This window comes from Triticum urartu, chromosome 2 (genome assembly GCF_003073215.2).
Source record: "Triticum urartu cultivar G1812 chromosome 2, Tu2.1, whole genome shotgun sequence".
NCBI lineage: Eukaryota > Viridiplantae > Streptophyta > Magnoliopsida > Poales > Poaceae > Triticum > Triticum urartu.
The window spans coordinates 274,182,776-274,208,300 of NC_053023.1; positions in this window are offsets into that span (position 1 = coordinate 274,182,776).

Consider the following 25,525-nt stretch of genomic DNA (forward strand, 5'->3'; position numbering starts at 1 on the left):
TAAGGTGCTAGCGCTTCTGAAAGACTATGTCTCGGTCATCCGTCTTCTCAAACACCATGTAGTGCGAGAAAGCAAACGGAGGCGATCGAGTCTTGTGGGGAAAAGTGCGCAAACCTCTGCAGAGTGTAACAAACTAATCATGGTTAGTCGTGTCCCCGGTTATGGACATCTTGAGTATCTAGTACTTGGATTATCATATGAATCTCAACATGTTACTCTAAATTAATTTTGTTGGGTTATGTTTAATGATGATGCTTAATTGGGATTGAGAATGTTGTCAACCATTCTCAATGTTTAACAACCACCTTGATAGTAATTAAAATTTTATTCCTTTGAAGTAGGGAAAAATTGGCTTTACGCAAAACTGTAACAATAGAGCTTTCCACTAGCCAAATATGCATATAGTATAGCTGTTTCATTCCATTACTCTCTATGTGTTACCTTGCCAGCATATTCCATGTGCTGACCTGTTTTCGGGCTGCAACGTTAATGTTGCAGACTTTTCAGACGATGATTAAGGAGTTTTTAGGTCGTGGTTCTATACTCAGTGATGTCGTTGGAGTTGATGGACTCACTTATCTTCCAAGCCTTCCGCTGTTATCGTTATTAGATGGCCTTAAGCCATATTTATTGTAATAAGTTCTCTTTTGAGACATTTGATGTAATAAGTGTGTGATTGCTACTCTGCTATAAATCCTCCGAGTACTGTGTGGTGTCAGCATTACTGATCCAGGGATGACACCGGAGCACAGAGATCAGACTGTTTGAGGTCTGGTCGCTACAGACTTGGATGAGAACTTGGCATACTTGAAATCATCTTGCACTTGGTGTTCCGCTTTGGTGGCTTGGTCCACTAGCTCGATGAGATTTGAGTATGGTTGGAAGTCGGTGATCTTCTTGATGGGATGGTTGAGGCCATTCAAGAAGCGTGCCATTGTTTGCTCATCATCTTCCGTGACATTTGCTCTTATCATTGCAATCTCCATCTCCTTGTAGTATTCTTCAACGCTCTTGTTTCCTTGCTTGAGGTGATGGAGTTTCTTGAAGAGATCGCGGTTGTAGTAGGTAGGTACGAAGCTTGCTCTCATGACATCCTTCATTTGCGCCCAAGTAGTGATGGGTGGATCACCTCTTGCCTGTCGGCGCTCAATGACTTGTTCCCACAAAATAAGGACATAGTCTTGGAACTCAATGGATGCCATCGCGATCTTCTTCTCTTCTTCATAATTGTGCAAACGGAAGATCTTGTCAACTTTCAATGCCCATGAAAGGTACTCTTCGGGATCGTTGCTTCCGTTAAACTTGGGCATGGTGAACTTGAGCTTGCCGTAGCGTTGCTCTTCATTGTGTTGGGGTCGGGGATGATGACGCCCATGTTGTAGATAATTGTTCAACTCGTGGTGCTCTTGACATGGAGGGTTGTCAACCGCATGTTGCTCTTATCGTGGAGGATTTCCATTGTCTTCATGCTCTCGATGAACTTGATGGTGTTGGCAAGCTTGTGGGGGAGCTTCACGAGCTCGAGGAGGAACTTGACGATGCATGCGAGCTTGAAATCTTTGTTCTTGAATTTCTTCGTGAAGTGCTTCCTCTTGTTCACGGGCTTGACGGCCTCGGTCGGCAACGGCTCGACTCGAATCGAGTAGAGCTTGTTGTGCCGCCAGTGCTTGCTCGTCACGGAGTTGTTGTTCTTGATGTTGTGCCGCAGCATCTTGTGCATGTTGGTGTAGACGCGCGCGTTCTTCCTCTTCATGTTGGCATTGACGTTGTCGTTCTCGTGCTAGCGCAAAGGCTTCTTGGGTTTGACTTCGTCGATGCTCTTGCGAGTCGGTGTCGCATAGAGGATTAAGGTTTGTGTGATGCTCGTTGCGCGCAGCACGTCGAAAAGTGTTCGAAGACGGTGTACTTGAACCGGAGATGTTGTCATCGGAGTGTCGACTTGAGCAGCTCCGTCTTGAAGAGGACGAAGTTGTAGAAGAGAGATTGACCATCATGGTTCGGATACCGTCTTTGAGGAAACTCAATGATGTGTCGAAGTAGTCCCTTGTACGTTGCTCGGATTGTCGTAGGTCGGTGGCGAGATTGTCGATGCGGTCGCCCAAAGCAAGTTGTTCTTGATGCAAAGCTCGATGTGCGCCAAAGAGTTGCGACTTGGTGACGAAGTTTGTCATGTGGCCATCTTGCTCGAGGAAGAGTGGGTTGGTAGAAGTACTTGGCCTATCCATCATGAGAAAGTGGTGGTGAGTAGGAAAAATGAGAGAACAAAACCAAAGTTACCTTGTCCGAAGATTGTGGATGTAACAAGTACGATCTCACGATGCTATAATAGGGGAATTGGTACCGGGAATTGTTTCTCACACCTACAAGTAAAAGGCTTATGGAGGAATTTGGTTAGGATGGTGGCAAAAATTTCAGACAAATGTTAGTCAAGATATCGATAAGGTTGAGAAGATTCACAAAAATGCAAGTAAAAACAAATAGATCAAACCCAATGATATCACTAGGAACACACACATGGAAGATAGACGGGATCCGCACAACCAAGGGGTGAGCTCAAAATGTGCAACCACGGAAAATGCTCTTGTTGTGCGAATACTAGAGAGACGCTAGCTCGATTGCTCAAATGGGCTAGATACGCGTGTGCACCAACCTATAAGAGAAACGTGCCGTCTTCAATCCAAACTATGCTACATATGAGGTGTCGAAGATGATATGCAAAATGGCTCGATGCTATTGTTTACGAGCTCTTTGTTGCTCCTCTTTTTCTTAAAAGATTTTCTTGTTTTTTTTAAGCTAGAGCCAAGTATAATATGAGACAAGTATGTAAGATATGCAAGGGAGAGACTTATGGCACTAAGATGGTAACAAGATCACTACGGTGCACAATAGCGTGGCCCGACAATTCTCAACTTGCTAGTCTCGATGGGTAAGCGACGCGAAATGGCTCGGGTTATCAATGCAAAAGCAAAATGAGATGTCATCGAGGTTACCGTCCGATCGTACGGTAAGAATGAAGTTGTTGAAGCCGGTGTGGTGTCCGAGTTGATGATCGAGTGGCGGCGATGATGATGTCCAAATGCGCCTAAGTAGCCGAAACACCTTAGGACACAAGAGAAACCGCGGTCCGAAACTCAAACAACCACGAGAAATAGTGCGGAAGAACACGAGTGTTGGTATGGAAGCAAAATGGTGCAAAACAAAAGATGGCCGAAAGTTACTGGATGGTCCGTGCGCACAGGGTAAGTGAGGCCCGTGTGCACGGGGTCCCGTGTGCATGGGGTCTTGAGGGCCCGTGTGCACGGGGTGTGCTGGGAGTGGATGAAAAGCTCCGGATCCATGGGGAGTTTCCAAGGTAAGGCAAATTCAAGGGTTTGGAAGGTGGGGAAGCAGGAAGATGGGTAGATCCACTTGCCAAACTCCAAATTCGTGGATCAAAACAACCAAATCTCACAAGATCCAACAAATTGCAAGAAAAAAATTGGGGCTATTTTTGTGGGGATTTTCGAATTTGGAAGAAAAACAACAAAATCAAGCTAGCAAATGGGGGGATGGGACTCCAAGATGTGAATCAACCTTGCTCATGATACCAAAATGATATAGGATGAAATCCTAGAGGGGGATCTTTTCACACTTGGAGGGGGAAAAGGGCAAACTCTCAAGAACACAGAGAGGAAATCACTCAAACAATTCCCCAATTACACATCCACTAGGATAGCAACATAAGATCCACAAGTCACAAACACAATCAAAGGAAAGATACAATGGCAAAGTTCTTCCCACTCCTAGGAGATGAGCGTGTGCACGGGGTGTGCTGGGAGCGGATGAAAAGCTCCGGATCCATGGGGAGTTTCCAAGGTAAGGAAAATTCAAGGGTTTGGAAGGTGGGGAAGCAGGAAGATGGGTAGATCCACTTCCCCAACTCCAAATTCGTGGATCAAAACAACCAAATCTCACAAGATCCAACAAATTGCAAGAAAAAATTGGGGCTATTTTTGTGGGGATTTTTGAATTTGGACGAAAAACAACAAAATCAAGCTAGCAAATGGGGGGATGGGACTCCAAGATGTGAATCAACCTTGCTCATGATACCAAAATGATATAGGATGAAATCCTAGAGGGGGATCTTTTCACACTTGGAGGGGGGAAAGGGCAAACTCTCAAGAACACAAAGAGGAAATCACTCAAACAATTCCCCAATTACACATCCACTAGGATAGCAACATAAGATCCACAAGTCACAAACACAATCAAAGGAAAGATACAATGGCAAAGTTCTTCCCATTCCTAGGAGATGAGGTCTTGAAGATAGTCTTCTCCTAGAGGAGGTCTTGAAATCCACTAGGATTCTTACCAAAGGGGCCTTGATTCCACAAGTGGGAAGGTAGAAGGAGAAAATCTCACAAACATCTCATCTCATACTTTGCTAACCCTAAACATAGCCCTAGGTACGGTTTATATAGTCTTGGGGTCGAAAGAGATGAAGAGGGGCTCGGTTTGGGGATCTCAGCCGTCCATCCTGGGAGGCCCGTGCGCACAGGGGTCCCATGGGCACGGTACAGGCCTGTGCGCACGGGGTGCTCCAGCGTCAACTCCCTAGATAGTCCGTGGGCACGGGGTCTCGGGGGCCCGTGCGCACGGGGTCACCTGGGACTTCCAACTTTGCTGTTGTTGCACTCCGTCTTGGTTCGCGTGGCCTTGGGGTGGTTCCTCTTCTCCTTGGTGGTGCTCCTGAGCCTCTTGGTGGTGTTCCTCTTTGTACCTAATGAGACATAGCGTATCTTGGTGAGGTAGCAACAATGTTCCATTCGTTTCCATATGCAACCTAAGTAGGAAGGAGTTCACCTCGGTTTCCAAAGCACGTGCTCTAGCTCTTGTTATAGGTCCACGTGGGGTTTGATGTGTCGGTGTAGAGTCCATGGGGATGATGGAAGGATGCTCCACATCAGAGAGTCCTTGCCTTGGGCGCCAAGTCTTGCGGAATCTCCCTTGTATGTGGCATGGGCTGCCCGAAGTGTCCCATTATTGAATCGCCATGAGGGTCCTCGGCCCAACCCAGCTGGCCAGAAGACGACGTAGTGAATACCCCCTAATCTAGGACACCGTCAATAACCTACCCACAACTTGGAAAGATTTGAAAGCTGTAAGAGACAACAATTTTTTCCTCCTTATTATTATCGTGAATTGCTTCACAAATTGGAACAATTAAAACAAGGCAGTAACAATGTTCATTCTTACTACCAAGAGTTCAAATCTTATATGCCTCATTGTGACACAGAAGAATCTGAGGATGATACAATGGATATTTTTGTGGTGGTTTGAACCATGATATTCCAGCAAGATTTCAGTATAATCCTCGTTGCATTACTCGTACATATGTTCGTGGTTGTACCTTTGAGAGACAGATACAGGAGGATGCGTTGGGTGACTACAACAACAACTATTGCAGTTCATGCTTACCACCACCGGTTGGTTCCTCCACCGTTGCACTTACTAGAGCAGCCATACACTACTAGGGAAAACCCTATACACAAAATCTTAGCAGCAGCGCGGGTGTGGAAAACCCGCTACTGACAAGTGCTTAGCAGTAGCGCGCTCGGCGTAACCCGCGCCGCTACAAATATGGACTGACAGTGCCCACCCAACTCCATTTAGCAGCAGCGCGGTGCCGCGGGCCGCGCTACTGCTATAGCTGTAGTAGTAGCGCGATTTTTCTGAGGTCGCTGCTCCTAATTTTCAAATCTGGCACACTTTTGGTCCCGGTTAGCAGTAGCGCTTGTACCTAAAGCACGCTGCTGCTACTTTCTTAGCAGCAGCGCGGTTTACGTCCTGCGCTACTGCTAACCCGCACCCACCACCTTTTCCCCACCCACCCTCCCCCTCCTCTCCCTTTCTACCCCTACCTATCCCACTCTCACTCTTCTTCTTCCTCAATACTTCTCCCCCGTTACTCTCCCTCTTCTACCTACCTTTCTCTCTCTCTTCATTACTCCTCCCTAACTACACCACCTCCATTAATGCATCTCCTTTCTCTTTTTCCTTCCCCCTCCACTAGTTGAAGTTGTCTCCTCCCAAATTAGGTAGCTAGGTAGATGTAGTATTTAGTTAAGTGACCTATTTTCCCCCTAACTAGATCTATCTTTGTCAAGAAGAGCTTTGTGCACTTTTGATCTCCCTACATCATCATCTCCACCGTGTGCTCGATCTCGAGATATAGGTGATTAAAATTTCATGCTTTTGCAAAATGGAAATATGTTTATGTGTGTGTGATATGTTTATGGAAATTGTGTGCGTGGCATGACTTGATGCCAAATTGTGCTTTTGAGTTGCCTATGTTTTGCCGAAATGTCGATTTATTTCTGTTTCGACGAATTCCAGGCAAACTCTAGATCTATATATATATATGTCCTATTTTTAAGGAAGGCCATGCCGAATTTTTGTATGACTTTGATGCATGCACGCATTTTTTATAATCAATTTGTTTATTATATTACCGTGCAGAGTTGACGATGGTCAGTGGAACGATGGTGGACAGGTGGTTGCGGTCGGCGGTGCAGGACATGAAAGAAAATAACCGGACAGAGGTTTTATGTCCGTGTCGAAAATGCAAAGGAATAGTTTGGCTCGACCCCCATGACGATGGTCGTGTCGAAGCGCACCTGCTCATGACTAGTTTCATGGATGGCTATACTCGGTGGATAATTGAAGATGAGGATGACGATGTTGAGGATGCCGACGGGGCAGGCAATGATGACACGGGGCAAGACAAAGAGAAGAGAGATAATGGTGCCGGGGAAGAGGTCGGACATGGCGGCGGAGAAGGGGCCGGACATGGCGGCGGAGAAGGGGCCGGACATGGCGGTGGAGAGAACGACATGGACTGCACGCAGCAGAGTTCGTCGGTACTAAGTTCAATCGTGCGGGACCCTCATGTTCAAGCATTGCTTCGCAAGGAGACGAGTACTGAGAGAGCTCCTTCTAGAGATGAGGCTAAGCTGGAGAAACTGGTGGTAGACTCGAACACTCCATTGTATGATGGTTGCAATCCTGAGGTGACCCGCTTGAGTTTCACGCTCCAACTCCTAAAGACGAAGGCTAAAAACAAATGGACCGACACTAGCCTCGATGAGCATCTCAAGTACCTAAAGGATGTTCTTCCCGCGGGTAATCTATGTCCTAGTAGTGTTGATGAGGCCAAGTAGATCATGTGCCCTCTTGATCTGCCACACGGGAGATACCATGCATGCATCAACAACTGCATAATTTATCGGAAGGAGCACGCGGAAAAAACAAGCTATACGGTGTGCAATGCTTCTCGATACAAGAAGCCGGGAAGAAATGTCCCCAGAAAGTGGTATGGTACTTACCGATCACTCCCCGTCTCCAGAGGTATTTTGTACATCCCAAGGAAGCAAAGCTAATGCGCTGGCACGCGGAGAGGAAGAAGCCCGATGATGGAGATGATCCGAAGCTGAGACACGTCAAGGATGGAAGCCAGTGGAGAGCATTGAACAGTTTCTATCGGTATTTTGAATGTGATGCAAGGAACATCGTGCTCGGCGTGTGTACCGATGGCATGAACCCGTTTGGTAACCAGAACACCAACCATAGCACATGGCCCGTGTTTGTATGGATGTACAACCTCCCCCCTGGTTGTGCATGAAATCAAAGTACATTCACATGAGCATGCTTATTCAAGGGCCGAAACAACCAGGAAATAATATTAATTTGTATCTGGGGCTACTTCAAGAAGAGTTAGACACGTTATGGAAAACACCGGCCAAGCTAGCAGTAGCGATTTCCTTATAAAACCGCTACAGCTAGTGAAGGTAGTAGCAGCGCGTTTTATCTAAACCGCTACAGCTAGTGAAGGTAGTAGCAGCGCGTTTTGTCTAAACGCGCTACAGCTAGTGAAGGTAGTAGTGGCGCGTTTTGTCTAAACGCGCTACTGATACATCCACTTAACCCAAAATTCTCACTCTCCCTGCGTCATCCCGCCTCTTTCCCCCCCAAATCCCCACTATCTCCCCTGTCGCACCGCCGGGCACCGCCGCGCCCCGGCGCTCGCCCCCGACCTGGCCCTCGCCCTCGACCCCGGCGCTCTCCCCGACCCCGGCGCTAGGCCCCGAGCCGGCGCTCACCCCCGACCCGTCGGCCCTTGCCTCCCTCCTCCGCTTCCTCCCCTCCCAACCTCGGCCGTCGTCGGGCCTGCCTCCTCGCCCCTGCACCCTTTGTAAACCCCCCCTCTCTCTGCTAGCTAGGGTTCTTCGGTTAATTTACTTAGGTGTTAGTTAGGGAAGTAGGTTAATTAGGTTATCTATTTAGTTATGAATTTAGCAATTGTCCAAATCAACATCCCTTGTTAAAGCAAATTTAGGTAGGCTAAATTTATATGCAAATTTGAACTGGACATGTGATATGTGGATATGTCATGTTTTGGACATGTCATATTTGGAATTTGAACATGTCATTTGGACATGTGATGTTTTTGTTTAATTTAGGTAAATGATCCGAGTGGCCTATGTTACGCCGGAATGTTGATTCATTTCCGTTCCGGTGAATTTCAGGTGCTCGATATGTCCATTTTTAGCAAAGGTCATGCCGAAATTAGCCGTGAATAAAGGCATGATTTGTGCTACATAGTTGGCATATCGAGTGCTGGCACATAGATTTCTTTTTTATGTCATTTCTAATTTATTCATACTTTTAGAAATAAACGAGGACACTTAATCATAGGAAACATGTCGAACAACGAAGAAACTGGGCCTTCTGACCAAGATGCAGATGAGATGGATTATGAGTGTGAACAAGAGTACCTCGACTATTTGACTGCTAAGCAAGGTTTGCAGGTCGGCCTCGATGATGGTACTGACGCCGACATCGACACCGACGGTGCCGACACCGATGGCAGTGCTGAGACCGGCGGGCAAGGTACCGGCGGGGAAGATACCGGCGGGGAAGGTATCGGCGCCGATGCCGCTACCGAAAAGAGGAAGCATAAGAAGCAGAGGATACGAAAACCTAACAAACTAGGGATTGGACGACTTGTGATCACAAAGATGGCACCTGGCAAGTTTGAGCCATTAGAGCCGGAAGAACCTCGCAAGTGCTATGGGAACCAATTAGGATGCATCCTACGGGAATGCGTGAGCATCAACGACGTTGACTTAAGGAGTAAAGAACATTTGATGCAGTTGCTCCTAACGAAGTTGCACAAGAGATTCAAGTTCCCCGACCAAGATGATAACATAGAACAACCGTGGGATGATCCGAAGATGAAAAAGATTAACAATCACGCCATGGGCATGTTTAGCAATGATTTGGCCTCCTGGAAAGGGAGGGTGAAACGAGCTATTGAGGCTAAGGAACCCCTGTCCAAGATTCTGGAGGAAAATCCAACACTTACGGAAGAGGAGTTCGAAAAGTTCAAGGACACTTGCGCTACCGAGGCAGCCAAGGCTAAGGCTGCAAAATTCAAGAGCCTTCAGCAAAGGAACACGGGGAAGCATCACCTCGGAAGCTGTGGCTACCTCGGTAAAAGGCCCATATGGGATAAGGAGGACGCGGAACGTGAAGCCGCGGGTCTCCTAGACCCCTTCGCGAAGTTCACCAACCCCTCGGACGTGACTTCATCAGGGCCCGCTACAAGTGGGACAAGGAGAAAAAGGTTTTTTACACGGACCAGATCACGAGGAAATTGATTAGACTACTGGAGAAGCATCACCAGCTTGCAGCCGAAAGCCCTACTTCTCCGACGAGGCCCAAGTGGGACACCCCTCTAAACCGGGCCTTGAACGAACTTAAGGGACTCCTTTTGGGCCAGCGGCCGCAATATGGTCGTGTGCACGGCGCTGGAGACGGCGCCACATGGAAGGTGTTTTACAACGAGGGCCCGGAGGCCAAGAAGCAGAAAAAGAAGTTTAGTCAGGCAGACATCGACGGAAAGGTGAAGCTTGCAGTCGAGAAAAAAGCAGCTGAGGACGCGGAAAAAACAGCCGAGGAGAAAAATGAGTTGCTACAGCAGGCAGTCAATGCAGTTGTAACTACCTGCAGAAATGATTCTGCTACTAACTTGGTTCCAGCTATCATCAACTGGACGAAGGAAAATCCAGACAAGACAGTACATGATTTCCTGATGCCCAGTTTCATCGGGAGCAACTCCATGAACAACAACAACATCGCACCATCACTTGCTCACGCAATCGGGCCTCCTCTCGTGGTCGCTCCCGCTCATAGCAGCCCGTCCTCAGTCTCTGGCGCGCTAGGTGGGCCTTCGTCTTTGGCTGAGCTCGACGCCGTCACGGTAATTACATGTCGCGCCAACATATATATATATAGAATATTCCATTTCCGTTGCCTTTCGGATGTTTTACGCCACAGACATATGTGTTTGCAGGGCGAAGAAACCCCGTGCACCATACTCTACTTTATCAAAGGCCAGAAGGTGGATGTGGGAAAGGGGATGATAATGAACCCCATGCAACCCACGTTCCACAACCAGCCAATTCCCACTGGGCACTGCAGGGTTAACTTGTCCAGTGTGAAATCGGGGCACGAGCATTTGCCTCATCCGGTATATCCCGTGGGAGAGGACAACGAGACCCCGCCACGGATTGGAAACTGCAAGGGTTGGGTGCTGCTATGGCCGAAGAATCTTATTCGTCTGGAGCCGGCCGAGAGCACACCAATAACCACACATGAACAAGCATGTGCGGAGACCACCACCCCGCCTACGCAATTACCAGCTCCTGTAGTGCCGATTGAGAGCGGCGGACGACGTGATGAAGGGGGTGCAATAGTACTAGCTGATGTAATCAGTCCTGTAGAGCAGATGGATGATGAGACAGAGGTCGACCCTATGGGTTTCCTCAATACAAATGTGTATGACTGTGACATAGATCTGATGAGTCAACCATATGACGAATCAAGCTATCAGCATGCTAATGAGGATATGGATGATATGCCCGGGTAGGAAGGTCGTTGGAAGGATTGCAAAAAGTCTCTCTTCATGAATTCCTCATAGGACACGCCTGAAGATGTCGCCTCAACACAGGCTCAACTATCCGGGGGTCATACAGTGCTTAGCCCGGGAACCCTGGGGCAGGGGTCAAGGAAGGGTCTGGAAGGTGTGCCCAAGAAAAAGGAGAGGAAGAGATCGGGGAAGATAACTGCCTCCAAACAAGCCAGAGCACAAAGCAGCCAGACGATGCATTCTGAAGAGCGTGTACCCATGAAAGGTGCGGCCATGTTCCATCTCACGGGCGAGCCGATGCTACCGCCGAAACCGCTGGAGGCACTATCAGGGGATCTCAGGAGACTGCACGACCATGTGCTGTCGACTGAGAAAAGCCTACTAGCCTCAAAGGATCCAGGATATCTGACATACGCGGCTCGTGTGCCTGAGGGGAAGTGCTACGTCGACACACGGCCCGCGGAGGTGTTCTTCCTGCGGTTTGACCATATCTTTGAGATGTTTCTGACAAGGCGGCTCGATTTTACAATCGTCCTCCTTTTTGCGCTACATATGAGCTCCGTCATGAAGAGTGAAGAAGTCTCGCAAATCTGTGTGGTGGATCCATACTACATGCACGAGTCTTTCTTGAGTCTCGGTGACTTTGAGCGTGAAACTGCTAGGGAGTACCTCCAAAACTTCATGGTACAGGATAAGGACCGGGAAATTGTCCTTGAGCCTTATCATCCAAAGTAAGTCAGTTCCGGACAACCCTTTCGTACATTTCAATCATTGCTTCTCTCTCATATGGGGAATAATTTGAGGTGTCTTTTCCCCGCAGCAACGGGCGCGTCGTCGTTATCGTTCTTTACCCGCAAGTCTCCCACGCCATGTATTTTGACCCTTCCAGAGACTACGAGAAAAAAGACTACACCCACATAATGAATATTCTAGATGACACTCTCCAAGGCTTCAGCATTAGAGGTGGCCACATGCAGATCAAGAAACAAAGGAACAAGAAGATGGGTTCCGCGCATAAAACTAACTTCTCATGCATCCATGTCCCAAAACCAAGCAAGAAGGATGGATTCTACATCGTCCATCTCATGATTCAGTTCAACACGGATCACCAAAAGCTTCGCATGAAAAGTAGAAATGATGATCATATCCACAAGTGGCTAGAATCTCATGGAGAAGCGGATTATAAACTTAGAGATGACTTCTTTCGCATCCAAAGCGACATTGCGATGATCATCATGAAAGAAGTCGTCGATGAGAAGGGGATGTTCCACCACGGCCCTATATCGCGAGCTGACGTCCGAACTCGCATAGGCATGCAACGTCTAGACCTCACGCCGTTCAAGAAGCTAGGGTCCATCCTCGATGATAAGGAAGGATGGAACTTCTAGTGATTTATGATGCCGATGATGATGATATGTGTCGGTTGAACTGGTATACTTTTTGTAGCGATGAAACTTTGTGATGTCCACGGTCCCTGCCGAACTTGCGTAACGCTACTTTGTTAGTTTGTGTATGATGACCTGCGTACCTCTAGTTAATTAATTTGCATACTGTATGTTGCATCTAGTTGCTAACCCTTTCTTTTTCGGTGTTTCTCTAGTATATTTTGTTGCATATATATGATTGTACATCCTCTTCATGAACATGCATCTCTAACAGGTACCTAGTATCTTGATGGCGAGATGGAAGTGCTATGTCGTGTACAAAGGGAAGGTTCCGGGGGTGTACAATGAGTGGCATGAGTGTCAGGCGCAAGTGAATGGGTTCTCGGGCGCCAACCATAAAGGCTTCAAAAGCAGACAAGAAGGAGAAGCTAGTTACTTGAGGTTCACGCTAGCGCGAGAGAGGACTCGTAACCGCCACCTCATGTACTGCATAGTTCCGCTCTCACTCATAGTGATAGCTCTTCTCGTGTATACCTTTGTTTAGATAGATGACGTTGTAGTTGCAAGTATTCGAGACTTGCATGTATCGCTATTTTCGAGATGATGACAAGATACCACTTTGTGTTGGATGATGATTATGATGAGACTATTTGTATGTATATGCTATGATTACATTTGTGGTCTCGCAGGCATTTGTATGTGTATCATGATGACATTTGTATGTGCTAAAGATTCTTCTATAAAGCTTGTTCAAATACAAAACAAATATGCCAAAAAAACAAAAAACTACTAAAATTAGCAGCAGCGAGTGGAGAAAAGTTAGCTGCAGCGCGGTAGTAGCAGTAGCGCGCATAGGAGAAGCGCGCTATAGCTATTAGCAGTAGCGAGCTTCCATTAAGCGCGCTGCTGCTACACTTGTGTAGCAGTAGCGTTGGTGAGCACGTGCTACTGCTACGTGTTAGCTATAGCGCCTTATTAGTAGCGCTGGTCCCCGCGCTACTGATACACCTAAAACCCGCGCTCCTGCTAGCCTTTTCCCTAGTAGTGATACCTGAGATTGTGAGCATGACATCATCTCAAGAGTATGGTATATTGTCATCGTCCATACCTACATTAGCTACGTCTTTGCGACAAGGTAACAGTGAAGGTATGATACGTCCATTTCGCATCATGCTTCTATATTGATATTTATTGCATTATGGGATGTTATTACACATTATGGAACAATACTTATGCCTTTTCTATCTCGGAGGGGGAAATCATCGTAATCTTCATCACCAACGATCCTCTCATCGAGAGGGGGTCAATCTCCATCAACATCTCCACCAGCACCATCTCCTCATCAAACCGTAGTCCATCTCTTGTATCCGATATTTGTCACATGTGGGTTGCTAGTAGTGTTTATTACTCCTTGTAGTTGGTGCTAGTTGGTTTGTTCGGTCGAATATCATATGTTCAGATCCTTAATGATAATAAATACTCCTCTGAATATGAACATGAATATGCTTTGTGAGTAGTTACTTTTGTTCCTGAGGACATGTGAGAAGTCTTGTTATAAGTAATCATGTGAATTTGGTATTCATTCGATATTTTGATGAGATGTATGTTGTCTTTCCTCTAGTGGTGCTATGTGAACATCGACTACATGACACTTCACCATGATTTGGGCCCGGGGGAAGGCATTGGGAAGTAATAAGTAGATGATGGGTTGCTAGAGTGATAGAAGCTTAAACCCTAGGTTATGCGTTGCTTCGTAAGGGGCTGATTTGGATCCACATGTTCCATGCTATGGTTAGATTTATCTTAATTCTTCTTACGTAGTTGTGGATGCTTGCGAGAGGGGTCACTACAAAAAAGAGACACATCCATGGCATTTTGGGCCGAATGAAATTTTTTTCTGTCATACATATGACACTTCTATGACGATAATTGTGACAAAACCAGGTATCATCATAGATGTGGTGGGCTCCTACTTCTATGACAAAAAATCATGACAGAAAATGGGCTTTTCGTCCTGGGCGGGCCGGAGACGCAGCTGCATGACATTCTTTGGGCCGTCCATGACGGAAAAAACCGTGGTAGAAGCGAAGGGGAGGAAAATTTCGGGGAGTTCCCGGTTACGGTGGGAGGTCGGGGGCCGAGCGATGCGCGTTTCTCTCGTACATGTACGCGCGTGTGTGCGAGGCGTTCGCTCTAACTGAACCCGAGCGAGGCGTTCTCCTACTACACCTGAGAGATTGCACTGCAGGCTATGCGTTACTGAACCTGAGCGATTGATTGATGGCTGTTAACTGAACCCGATCGAGCGATTTCTTCGCTACTGCTGCTAACTGAAGCCGATCGATTGGATGAACGGTGAGCGTTGCGGGGAGGGGGGGTTGGGTGAACAGTGAGCGGTGGCGTTGAACAGGACCCCCATTTTGCAGTACACCACACCCCTCCCGATGAACAGGACCCCCCTTTCGACCGTAGGAGGTCCGTTTCTTCCATTTAGCGGTATGCCAGACCCCTCCCGATCAACAGGACCCCGTTCCGAACGTAGGAGGTCCGTTTCCTCTATTGTGCGGTACGCTAGGCCTCATTTCCATCGCATGTTCCGTCCAAGCCCTCCCGATGAACATGACCACGCATTCCGTTCCGACCCAGCCCGTTGGCTCCCACGCGTTCCGTTGCCTCCCGATGAACACGACGCATTCCGTTGCCTCCCCATGAACATGACGCATTCCGTTGCCTCCCCATGAACACGACGACGACGCTGTTTCTCCGTTCCGACCCAGCCATGTACACGAGCCCTGGCCATACGTATGCGCGAGTAGGCGTTCGAGACCCCGCCCGTATGTACACATACATGGCCGTATTTTCTTTTTTGCACCCTGGCCGCTGTACGTACGTGTACATGCTACGTGTGCGCCTCTACTACGACACGTACGCGCCTCTACTACGACACGTGTGTGCCTCTACATCCACCAGTATATATGTACGTACACGTTTGCGACCAGAATGACAATGCTATGTACGCTTCGACCAGGTGGGTCCCGACTGTCAGGCACTTCCTTGCCTGCGAAGATGTAGCTGGTGGGTCCCAGCAGTCAGGGGGGTGAATCATTTTTTTTGCCCGGACGCACTTCCTTGCGTGCGAAGATGTAGCTGGTGGGTCCCAGCAGTCAGGGGCAAACGTTTTTTCATGAAATACAGTGGCCCGTCCGGTGTGTCCCAGCTGTCAGGTGGAGGAATCATTATTTTCCGCGTAATAAGGAGGCACTTCCTTGCTGCGGTCGTTGACCAAGTTGTCAGCCTCTCCACGTACAGTCCACGTCCGATGGAAGTCGTTCCTTGACCACGTTGACCACGCCGCGCCGAGAGCACTAGGGCGGTGGACGACGGGGAGCTGGGGAAAACACGGTAGTGGAAGCCCGCGCAGAGAGGAGTACGAGGGTTCACTGGTTTGGCTGCGGTGTGAGGCTGTCGTCGCCGTAGGGCCTGGCTAGCGGTGGGAATAGTAGGGGGCGGTGAGGCCTCCGCGGCAGCACAGCCGGCCACGGGAGGCAGGAGCATGCGGCATGACCGGCACTGCTTTGGGCGGCTGCAGCAAGAAGACCAGAGGTTGAAGAAGCACTACGGTCGTTAGATGGAAATCGTACGGTTACTGGAGCTAGAATCGTTCATATTGACTAAAGTTGACAAAGGCCCCTGTCCCAGTCAACTTAGTAGGCCCACAAGTCAGCCTCCCACCATGGTCGGTCCCAGCTAGCAGGGGGAGTATTCATTTTTTTGTGCGTAATAAGGAGGCACTTCCGGTGGGTCCGAGCTGACGGCGGGGAGACCGTTTTTTTCGCCAAATACGCTGGCCTGTCCGGTGGGTCCCAGCAGTCAGGGGGGAAACATTTTTTTGCAAAATAAGGTGGCCCATCCGGTGGGTCCCTGCTGTCAGGTGGAGGAATAATTATTTTGCCCGTAATAAGGAGGCACTTCCTTGCGGCCGCCTGGACCCAGTTGTCAGCCTCTCCACGTACAGTACTCTTCCGATGGAAGTCGGTCGTTGACCATGTTGACCACGCCGCGCCGAGAGCACCAGGTCGGTGGTCTGGACGACGGCGAGGCCTAGGAAGGGGATGACGCGGAGCCGGGGAAGACGCAATAGTGGAAGCCCGCGCGGAGAGGAGTACGAGGGTTCACTGGTTCGGCTGCGGTGTGAGGCTGTCGTCGCCGCAGAATAACAGGGGGTGTGGGTGAGTAGAGGGATGGCCTAGCCAGTGGTGGGAGTAGTACGGGGTGGTGAGACCTCCACGACATCACAGCCGGCTACGGGAGGCAGGAGCACACGACACGACCAGCGCTGCTTTGGGCGGCTGGAGCAAGAAGACCAAAGGTTGAAGAAGCACTACGACCGTTGGATGGACATCGTACGATCACTACAGCTAGAATCATTTATATTGACTAAGTTGACAAAGCCCTTGGTACGCGTCAACTTAGTAGGCCCACAGCTCGGATTTGGCAGAGAACATATAGCCCATTTGCGATTTGTAAGAATGTACATCCCATTTTTTAATTCTAATGGAATTTACTACAGCCCATTTACAGTTTGTTAAAAGTACAGCCCAACTTCTAGCTAGGACAACGATTAATAATTTCAAACAACCGCTCAAAATAGATTTCAAAAAAATTCCCACATTTTGATGGGATCTGAAATATTTTTATCCGAAATTTCTAGTCAGGTTAAATATAATTTCAAAATAAAGTTGTATTACGTTAAAATCCAACGAAATATTGCGCGTGCAACAAGTAATGAAATTAAAATTTTCAAATTCCGAAAATAATATATTTTTCAAACTAATTACGTGTTTGGTGCATAGTAACTGTCCAGTTATTATAATTACATCCCATTTATTATTTCATAAAGTCCATTTTCTTGTTAAGCCTAATGCATACCTCCTAGGAAAGTTTGCAGCCCAGCGGGGCGGAGAATAACAAGTTGACCCGGATATTGTGTACAACTGTCGGCCCAGTTGCATTGCTGATGTTGAAAAAATGCCTATGTAGTATAGTACAACCTAACATGGTTACTCAGCCCACATTCAGCAACGCCGGAAAGGCCCAAACAAGGCTTTTGTACAACTTTTTGAAGTCACTGAGCTCAATTAATAACTTAAGAAAAAAGTTAGATTATAGTGGAACCTAATTAAAAGCTGTCACGAGCAAATAAATAATTCAACGGGTCCCACTTGTGCGTGTGCGCGTGTGTGTGCGTGTGTGTGTGTGAGAGAGAGAGATAGAGAGAGAGAGACCCATCGGTCGATGCTCGTAAATACATCTTTCAGCCATATGAATTGCTGATGCTCAGTAAAAACTTATATAGTTGACACAATCATATAGAACATCATAGCACACTGAACTTGCATACAAAAATTTCACGCAGGCGGCACAATCAGGATGGAAGCAGTGGATCGCTACGGGAAGGGCTATGTTGAAACCAACGAAGTCGTACATAACGGTTCATCATCTTTATCAATGACAGGGAAATATCTTGAATGTTGTGCAAAGAAAACAGACAGACAACACAATAAGTTCTGCTAGCACATTAAGTTGACGTACAACCCTTTCTAAAAAAATTTCAGGTACAAAATTAGAACAAGTCAGAATCAAATGTACTGGCATATCAGTGCTACACACCCATAGCTCGGATTTAACTAGTATCTGACAAGATTCAGTTGTTACTTCAAATTAGAGCACATCCAGGCAGCCAGCCCTGTCTCTTCTCCCAAAGAAGCAGTGGCCTCCGCCGTGCCATGGAGTAGGCCCTGTGCCATCCATCGTTCCGAGCAACACGGGGAAAGTCTGACGTTGACTCCTGTAATGGACGTCGTCGACGGACCCTGGCACCAGCGGCGGCGGCGGGACTTCGATTGATGGATTGACCACTTCTTCGACATGCACGAACACTCGATACAGGTACATCCCTAACGTAGTCCGTGGCGGCCTTGGTGGCGATGAATAGTACAACCCCGGTTCCTGCACCGGTATCTCAACACCAATCACCTTCGGTATGGTGGACAGCTTCTTCATCCATGCCATAACCGTCAGAACCCAGCTATCTGGAGGAACAAACATACTTACGAGCTCACCTCCAAGGTCGTTCATAAGCTCGTTCATGGACTCGCTATTCCAAGCACGTCGAGGCATGCCGTGGAAGGTAAGCTTTGTTAAAAACTCAAGCTCAGAGGGCACCAAGCCCCATCCTGAGTGCCACCGATCAAAGCTCATCAGCGCGCCATCGCAGGACAAACGCCGGGAAGTTTCGAACACACCACTGCACTCGAAAATTGTCCGGAACCTGACGAAGAAATCAGCCGGTGGCGGACAGACTTCGACGAGCAAGTCACTTATTTGGATGTCGTGCGCAATTCCAAGAGCTTTGACAAGGTCATCCGGCGAGATGGGAGGCCGATCGCCGTTGATGGTTACCATCAGCACTTTGCTGGCAAACTGGTCGTCAAGTGCCGACATGCCACTGTTGAGCGATAGCACGCAGCGACCGAAGGCAGGACGGACCTCAGGATCTCCGGCATGGAGATCCGCATTGACCGGCGACATGATAGTGCGCTTGAGTACAGGGAGTACAGGAGGGGGATTTGGAGGAAATGGAGTAGGAATCGAGATTCCAGAGGTGGGGGAGGGGCGGGAGACTGGGGATGAAAAGGTAGCATGAATTTCGAGCACGCGCCAATATGCTCTCGGCGTGTAAGCGCACGAAAACACCGGTGGCGCCCACATGTCGGCCTAAGAGTCCTTATTCTTTCTTTTTTGGACAGCCCGACCTTTTTTTCAGGATCTTTTGAGAGCCCGGCTTGAGAGTCATAATTGACCTGTTTGGCATTGTGTTACTAGTCGGCCCATATTCAACGACACCTCACTGGCCCAAACAAGTGTACATCATCGAAAAGACATTGAGCTCAAATTATATAACTTGAAAAAAAGGAGATATAGTCTGAACACTGGAGAATGGTGATGCCCTCATTTAGCCCACCAGTAGTTCGAGACAATAAACAGTTCAAAACAACGATATATGCAACATTCTAACACTGAGTAGTGACTACTACTGTAAGTGCATCTAGTGCCACCCCTAGTTGGTTTTGGAGTATTGACGACAAACCTAGTTGAGGGACTAATGTGTTTGTGAGAATTGCATGATAACACAGGTAGAAGTCCCTCATTGATTCGGTTTTCCTACCAGAGATGACCCCTAAAAATGTATGAAGACATTGAAGTCAAAGGTGGTATATGAAGATATTCACATTTGAAGACTATGACAAGAGAAGACACCACATGAAGCCTATGGAGCTCGAAGACTTAGATCTTTCGTAGTTCTTTTTCTTTTGTGTTGAGTCATAGGAACCACCGTACTGTTAAGTGGGGTCCAAGAGAACCAGTCAGACTGACTGAAGTGATGCCTAACCAAAAACCTATGTCTTCGAGTGAAGACTATGAGAGCGAATCTTGTCCAGAGTCGGACAAGTCAGCTTTGCTTGTAGCCCAAGTAAAGTTGCCGTGTGAGTTTGAAATCTGACCGTTGGAACACGTGTCAGTTCCTTAGTGACCCAAGGTCATTTCGGACAAATCAGGTCGGGTTGCCAAGTGGCTATAAATAGCCCACCCCCCACAACTATAAATGGTTGGCTGCTCAGATTGAGAGTACGGCTTTTGTCATTTGAGAGCAACCCACCTCGAAGCCTTTGAGAGAGAATTCCTTGCGAGGATAAAGCCCTAACCACCCAGAGCCAGAGAGAATTGGGCATCACTTAAGTCTTCTTGTCTGTGTGATCTGAAGACTTATTACACTTGAGGATTGTGCATACTCCAGCCGGTTAGGCGTCGCGTTCTGAGCATCCAAGAGACATTGTGGATTGCCGGTGAACGAAGTCTGTGAAGGTTTGGGAGTCTACCTTGAAGACTTACCAGAGTGATTGGGCGAGGTCTGTGTGACCTTAGCTCAAGGGGAATATGGTGAGGACTGGGTGTCCTGAGCTGCGTGTTCAGGACTGGGTGTCCCAGACTGTGTGTCCTAAGGTTTAAATACCTAGCTGCCCCAACCAGACGTACAATTGTCACAGCAACTGGAACTGGTCCAACAAATCATTGTCTTCAACGAGTCACTGGTTTCATCTTCCCTTCCCTTTACTTACTGTTGCTCCTTGTGAAGTCATTGTATGTTTGCACTATCTTTTGTCTTCACTGAGTGACTGCATGTTCTGTATGGCTTCATAATATCTTCCTACCTGATCCTTACTACATTGCTGCTATTAAGTCATTATGCTTTCACTTCATTGAATACTTGACTATGGCTTGTCTAGTGTAGTCTACCTTCCGCTGCATGGTAATAGGTTTATTTCTATCGTTTGTCTTCATAACTTCCACGTTTTGAAGACTTTCATAAAAATCGCCTATTCACCCCCCCTCTAGTCGATATAATGCACTTTCAATTGGTATCAGAGCAAGGTGCTCCCTTGTTCTGTGTGATTCGGTTTAACCACCTAGAGTTTTAGCTATGTCGACTGCAGGGATAATTAAAGTCTCCGCTGCGTGCCCCGTCTTCGATGGAACTGAATATCCCTACTGGAAGAATAAGATGCGCATGCATCTTGAAGCCATTGATGTCGACCTATGGTATGTCATCGAAAACGGCGTTCCCAAGGCTGGAGAAGGTGTCACTGCTGCTGACGTCAAGAAATTTGTTCAACTGGACTCTACTGCCAAGAATATCATCTGTGGTCACCTGACCAAAGGATAGTATGGCTGTGTGAGTGCTTTGAAGACATCTAAGCTGGTCTGGGACTGGCTCTCCAAGATCAGATAATCAGTGTCCTTCGCAACCTCTTCAACCGCTTCAAGCGAAATGACAATGAGAATGTCCAGCACACTTTTGACCGACTCACTGACATCACAAATGAGCTTCAAGCCCTCGGCGCTACTGAGATCACCAAACATGAAGTCGTCAAGACACTACTGAGATCACTTGATAGTTCGTTTGACATCCTAGCCCTGATGATTCAAGAACATCCTGATTTCAAGACACTCGATCCATCTGACATACTTGAGAGGCTCAACACACATGAGTTTCAGCTTTCTGAAAAAAGAGATATCTATGGTCCAAACTATGGGCGAACTCGTGCCTTGAAGGCAAAAGCTGTCTCCTCATTTGAAGAAGAATCTGACAGCAGTTCTGATGATCCTGAAGACATTGGAAGAGAACTTGCTATGCTTGTGAAGGAGTTCCAAAAATTTACCAAGAAGAAAGGCTTCAGAAAGTCTTCCCGATCAAGCTCAAGGAATGATGAAGCTTCTACTCATGACTACAAGAAGAAAACATGTCACAAGTGCAAGAAACCTGGCCACTTCATCTCTGAGTGTCCACAGTGGGACAATGAGAACAAAAAGAAGAAGAAGAGCAAGGAATATGACTCTGACGACAAGAAGAAGAAGAAATACTCAAAGTCTTCGTCCAAGTCTTCCTCAAAGTCTTCATCACACAAGGAGAGCTCATTTGGCAAGGCACGTGCTTTTGTTGGCAAGGAAATGGACTCGGAGGAGGAGTCCGCTTCTGAGGAGGCGGAGGTGGAGTCTGAGGAGGAGTCCAATTCAGGCATCGCAAGTCTGGCTACAGCATACGTTGCCAAGTCCATCTTCAATATTGAAGACAATGACCTCGTCACCGACACCGATGCAAATGACAAGGACTACTCCGCTTCTACCTACTGCTTCATGGCTCGCGGTGCCAAGGTAAACACACGCACTACTCACTATCAAACATCTAGTGACGATGACTCTGATTGTGATTCAAAACCCAGCTACAAAACACTTGCTAAAATTGCAACTGAACAGCAGAAAGCTATGGAACATATTCAAAAACTGTTAGACAGAAGTGATGATCTGTTAGGTGCTGAAATGACTCGATCTGAATCCTTAATTGAAGACATAAAAAATCTTCACGTTAAGTATCAGGAACTTGAAAGTCGTCATGAAACTCTCTCAACAACTCATCAAAAGCTTTCCTATGATTATCTTCAAAGGAAGCAAGATCTTGAGAAATTGAGAGCGGTTCATGAAGATCTTCAAAAGGAAAACGAGTCACTTCACTCCAAACAGATCAGTCCCGCTCAGGAAGGATTTGAACCACCATGTCTTAAATGCATTGAGCGTGATAATGCTACTTCTGTTGCTGAATGTTCTACTGCTACTACTGTTGCAATATCTTCAACTGTTGATGTGGTAACTAACCCCTCTGCTGAGGATAGCACTGCTATTGCTGATGAGAATGCTAGGTTGAAGACATTGCTTGAAACAGGGATGTACAAAAGTCTTAAAGGGCATCAGACACTATGTGATGTCCTCAAAAAGCAGATTCTGAACCGAAACCCGAGGAAAGAGGGTGTTGGGTTTGTAAGGAAAATGAATGTTGATGGCTCTTACTGGAAACCTGAGCAGTACCCCAAAACCATGTGGGTTGCTGCAAAGGAACCTTCAGCATACCCATCCAATCTATCTGGCTTCACCTGTGCTAACCCCATTATCATAGATGAATCCTTTGATGCAAATTATATACTGTTTAAGAATCAGAATGGTGAAGTGTTTGCCAGGTACATTGGTACTAACTGCAGGAATGGACCGCCTATGAAGAAGATCTGGGTTCCAAAAAGGTGTCTGGAGAATCTTCCTGTGAATGTCATGACACCTCACGTGAAGAAGACAAACCTCAGACCAAAGGCTTCATACGGTCCAAAGGCTTCGTACAGACAGAGGACTCACCTGAGTCGCACTAACGCAAATGTTTTGCGGGGAAACCATACTCAGGCATATGAATATGAGAGCGGTTCATCAAACCGCCATGTTCATAAGACCAAGAACTATTCTGCTTATTCTTATGAGTACTATTGTCCGCCTGCAAGATTGTTTGCTAGGGCTCCAAAGCCAAAATTCTCAGATGCTGCACTTAGACTTATTGCTTCTCAGCCACCCTTGAAGATGTGGGTGGCTAAGAAAGCTTAACTCTCTTTTGCAGGGAAAGGTCTCCAGCAAAAAACCAAAATCGTCTGACGCCATTGTTGGGGACCTTAAACATCTTGTAGGGCGCAAGATCAAATGCCCAAATGGTCTTACTATGTACTTCGTTCCTGAATCGCTTGCTACTCTCCCTATTAGTCCTAATCTGGATCTAAGCTTTCATAACCCACTGGTTCGTCAAATGATTTTGCTTCACAATGCTCTTGGTGAAGCCTATCCCCCTAAATGCACTGTAGGGTACGACACCAGCGTCTTCAGAATGGATTATTGATAGTGGGTGTACAAATCACATGACTGGCAAAAGAAGTCTTCTTATGGACTCAACCTTACGTCCATCCGACAAGAGCCACATCACATTTGCTGACACTGGTAAAAGTAAGGTATTGGGTCTAGGTAGAGTTGCAATCTCAAGGGATCAACACATGGACAAAATCATGCTTGTTGAATCCCTTGGCTTCAACTTAATGTCTGTCTCAATGCTTTGCGATTTGAACATGATCGTAATATTTGGAAAATATCGTTGCCTTGTACTAATGGAATCTGACAAGTCTCTAGTGTTTGAAGGGTATCGAAAAGATGATCTGTACGTAGTAGATTTCTCAGCAGGACCACAGCTTGCCGTATGTCTTCTAGCAAAAGCTTCAGAATGCTGGCTCTGGCATCGGAGGCTTGGGCATGCTGGCATGAGGAACCTCCACACCCTTGCCAAGAAGAAGCATGTCATAGGCATCGAGGGCGTCAAGTTCAAGAAAGATCACTTATGCGGTGCCTGTGAAGCAGGGAAGATGACGAGGGCCAAACATCCTTCGAAGACAATCATGACCACTACTCGACCCTTCGAACTGCTTCACATGGATCTTTTCGGTCCCACTCATTACTCAACTCTTACTACTACTGCATGCCTCTATGGCTTCGTTATTGTTGATGATTACTCTAGATACACTTGGGTGCACATAATCCTTTACAAGACTGAAGTGCAGGATGTCTTCAGACGCTTCGCCAATCGAGCTATGAACAATTATGGCGCCAAGATAAAGCACATCAGAAGTGACAATGGCATTGAATTCAAGAACACTGGCCTTGATACATATCTTGATACCTTGGGCATCACACATGAATTCTCAGCCCCGTACACGCCACAGCAGAATGGCGTCGTCGAACACAAGAACAGAACACTCATTGAGATGGCCAGAACGATGCTAGATGAATACAAGACCCCAAGAAAATTCTGGCTTGAAGCCATTGATACTGCATGCCATACAATCAATCGTGTTTATCTTCACAAGCTTCTGAACAAGACATCTTATGAGCTCCTTACTGGCAAGAAGCCAAATGTCAGTTACTTCAGAGTATTTGACGCAAGGTGCTGGATCAAGGACCCACATCACACCTCAAAGTTTGCACCAAAAGCACATGAGGGTTTTATGCTTGGATATGGAAAGGATTCGCACTCCTACAGAGTCTTCAATCTCTTTCATTACAAAGTGGTTGAAACAGTGGATGTGCGGTTCGATGAGACCAATGGTTCACAAAGAGAGCAACTGCCAAATGTGCTAGATGAAGTTCCATCCAGTGAATCAATCAAGCTAATGGGAACTGGAGAAATTATACCTTCTGAAGCTCATCCTGAAGAAGAACTTATCATCTCAGCACCTGATCAACATGAAGACAATGCTCAGCCTGAAGACATTCCTTCTAACAACGACAATGATCAGCAAGAGCAAAGTCTTCGCCCTGTACATCCTCGCGTTGCCAATGAAGTGCAGATTGAAAGAATAATTGATAGCATCAATGCACCCGGTCCACTCACTCGTTCAAGGGCAACTCAGCTAGCAAATTTCTGTGGGCACTTCGCATTTGTCTCAATAACAGAACCCAAGAAAGTTGAAGAAGCCTTCATGGAACCTGAATGGATTCAAGCTATGCAAGAAGAGCTTCAACAGTTTGAGCTGAATAATGTATGGGAACTAGTTAAGCGTCCTGATCCACAGAAGCACAATATAATAGGCACCAAATGGATATACCGCAACAAGCAAGATGAGCATGGTCAAGTTGTCAGAAACAAAGCTCGCCTCGTTGCTCAAGGATATACTCAAGTGGAAGGCATTGACTTCGA